Below are 3,673 nucleotides of genomic sequence, written 5' to 3'. Positions count from 1 at the left end.
TCACTGGTTCTCCCATGCTCCAGCTGAGGAAAGAAGCTGGGTTCACAATGTTAGTTACCACAATTTCAACATCATCTTGTTCTACCAGTATGGCCTGGTACTTTAGAAATCTTTGTGGGGAAAGCCAATGTCCCCCTTTTGCCTCCAGGACTGCAGACACTGTGTGGGATACTAGCACGGTCATCTTCTGGCCTAGGGTGAATTTGAGTGTCTCTTGGATGTTCACTGCTACTGCTGCAGCAGCTCTGAGGCACCCTGGCCACCCCTTGGCTGCCGTGTCCAGCTGTTTGGAGAGGGAGGCGACTGCCCTCTGGTACAGCCCCAGGTTCTGTGCTAGTACTCCCAGAGCAATCCCTTGTTTTTTTGTGAGAAAACAGAAAGAATGGTTTACTCACATCTGGTAATCCCAGGGCTGGAGCTGACATAAGAGCCTTCTTCAGTTGGTTGAAGGCTCGTGTTGCTTCTGTTGTCCACTGAAGATCCCTGCTCCTTTCTGTGATTAGGGCATACAGGGGTTTAACAAACAATCCATAGTTATAAATCCACAGTCTGCACCACCCCGTCATGCCTGGAAAGGTTCTCAGTTCTTTCACTATCTGGGGTTTTGAGGTTTGGCATATTGCTTCCTTGTGGTCTTTCCCCAAGGTCCTTTGTCCAGCACTTACTTCATAGCCCAGGTAAATCACTGTTTGTTTCACCATCTGGGCTTTCTTTTGGGATACCTGGTACCCCTGCAGGCCCAAAAAGTTTAGGAGGCTCACCATCCAATGCACACATGCCTCCTGGGTCTGGGTGGCTATTAAGAGATCATCCACGTACTGAAGCAGCTATCCCTCTCCTGGTGGAGGTTCCCAAGACTCCAAATCCTTTGCCAGCTGTTCTCCAAACATGGTAGGAGAGTTCTTGAACCCCTGGGGCAGTACACACCATGTGAGTTCAGTGTTACATCCAGTTTTTGGATTTTCCCATTCAAATGCAAAACTTTTCTGGCTGGCTTCATGGAGAGGGAGGAAAAAGAAAGCATCCTTCAAATCTAAAACAGTAAACTAGTTTAATTCAGGTGTTCAAAAGTTAACAAAGTGTAGGGGTTAGCAACCACTGGGTATAAGTCTTCAGTTATCTTATTAACACCTCTTAAATCTTGTTCTAACCTGTATGGTCCATCAGGCTTTTTCAGAGGCAAAATAGGAGTATTAAAATCAGATTGTCACTTTTTTAATAGTCCTCTTTGCAAGAAGTTTTCTATGATTGGGTTAATTCCTTCTCTATCTTCCCTTTTCAAGGGATATTGTTTGACCCTTACTGATTGTTCTCCTTCTTTAAGCCAGATTTGTACTGGTAGAGCATTCTTTGCTCTCCCTGGTATATTAGAGGTCCACCCTTCAGGGAGCACCTGATCTTTTATTCTTTTTAATAATTTCTTCTTCATTTTCAAATTAACAATTCCACATATTGTTGGTCTTATATCTCCAAACTAATTTTCCCATTTTTCAATATTATTTTTTCTTCCAGCTGCTCTAGGAGATCCCTGCCTAAAAGTGCAGATGGAGCTTTAGGCATACACAAAAATCGATGAATTCCCCACTGTTTTCCCAGCTTATACTTTTATGGTTTACAAAAATATGCTTTTTTAGTAGCCAGTAGCCCTTTTACATTTTCCTGTATTATTGCTACTAGTTTCTTTGTCTCTGGTTTACACCCCTCTTTTCAATTCCTGAAAACTCTCCAGGCCTCATCTAGCAAAGTCTCCAAGTTCCAACTTGCTGGGCCCCACATCTTCTGGAGCTTTCACTTGATGTCTCTTGTATATTGCCCTAAAAACAAATTTACCAAATGTTATATTCTCTTATCAGATTCAGGATCCAGAGTGGTGTGTTGACGCCTTGCTCCTCACAACTGGTCTAGAAATTCAGAAGGAGTTTGAGAGGAATTCTGTTTAATAGCATAAACATAAAATAGCATAACATAAAATAGGGTGGATACTGTTGGGTTGGCTCTTGTGACATGGGAATTGGGAGGGGACTTCCATATTAATTACTGTTCTCTCAAATGAGGATGAAGCAGGGGATGAAGCAGAGGTAAAACCTGAACTTGATGGCAATTTCAAATCTGCTTCCCCTACCACCCTCCCCCTTCCTTGTCTTTTAGGGGGTGATCTGAGCAATTCCTCTGTCTCCTCTTCCTGAGTTTCCATACAGTATGCCTTGTCAGGATGTGTACACCTTTGATTTATTGAGCATGTGCTGCAACACCTCTTGAGTTTTTTTCTTATTAGCTCTATTATTTTTTTCAAGAACCAACACTAAAGGGCAGAGGGTGGTCTAATTCCACAAGCCCTTTGCCACTCATGGTGATTCCTAATGGTGAAAAACATGACAGCATAAGGAACTTCATGCCATTTCTGCTCACACCTAAGGAAAAGCATCAGCTGTACCAAAGTGTTATAGTGCAACATCCCTGATGGGGGCCACTTCACCCCCTCCTCAAGTTTATAAAGTGGCCACCTCTGTGTGCACAACTTAATTAGCTCTCTATTAGTTTCTATATCCTTATGATTCACCAGCTCTTTCCAATATGCCACAACACATCCCAAAGCACTACCTTTAGGCACCTCTTTGCTTTCACTTGCCCCCATATTGAAAATTCTTTTTCTCTCAATGCCTTTTAACCTTATCCCAGCTCTGGAGCTTCACCTAGCAGTAACTTGGTATGAAGACCTTCCACTTATACACCTGTCTGATCCACAGTTCTCGACAAACTACACAAAGAAACACAACTCAGGGGTTACAGTCACAGACCTCTCTCGGACAGGGAAGATCCTTTGTCCTGGGATCCCCCTCCCTGAACCTTCTATTCCTGGCATATAATTTTATCAGCAAAGGAAAAGGGAAGGGATAAAAGCAATCAACAAAATAAAGAGTTAACAGTGAAAACCAATGAACCAAATCACTTAAAATAACTCAAAGAGACACACATATTACAACCAAACACTCTTAAACAATTCACTTACAGAACTTTAACAGTGAAAACCAATAAACCAAACGACTTAAAATAACTGTAAGGGGCAGACATATTGCAACCAAACACTTTTAAACAGTTCACTCACAAAGCACCAAATTTATTCTTTCCCCCTTTAGTTACTAATCCTAGGTATCAAACCTGTCTCGTTATACCTAGGGTTAAAATTCCCAATGCTCTGCCAAAAATCTATCAAACTTTGGCCAGAACACTATTTCTCTGCGGTGGGGGAAGAAAGCAGCTCTGGGCTCTCGTCGCTGCCTCACCCCTCTGCACTTAGAAACTAACCTTGCTTAGTCAAAACACCACCTTTCATACTAACAATTTGTAAAGCTTCACAAACAACTAACTATATTTTTTTACAAATCCACAATTCTTCTGCATACACACAGTTAAAATACACACACAGAGCCTAGTTCATACAATTCAAGCATAATGCCAGTGTTCCAAATTCCTCTGCCCTCCTGGGCATAGATATCCTTTCTACTACTCAGGTGTAAACCTCAAATTTTTTCACAACTTACAAATGCAAAACTTTTGCCAACACACTCCCAAAAGCACACAAACCAGAACACATATGACGCATCACTGACTCAATTCAAACACAGAAAGTTCACAAAAACAAGCTGCACACTCAAACACACACATACATTTG

Source organism: Erithacus rubecula (genome assembly GCF_903797595.1).
Source record: "Erithacus rubecula genome assembly, contig: scaffold_229_arrow_ctg1, whole genome shotgun sequence".
In the NCBI taxonomy this organism is placed as follows: Eukaryota; Metazoa; Chordata; class Aves; order Passeriformes; family Muscicapidae; genus Erithacus; species Erithacus rubecula.
The sequence above is the reverse complement of the archived record's forward strand: the minus strand, read 5'-3'. Positions refer to the sequence as shown.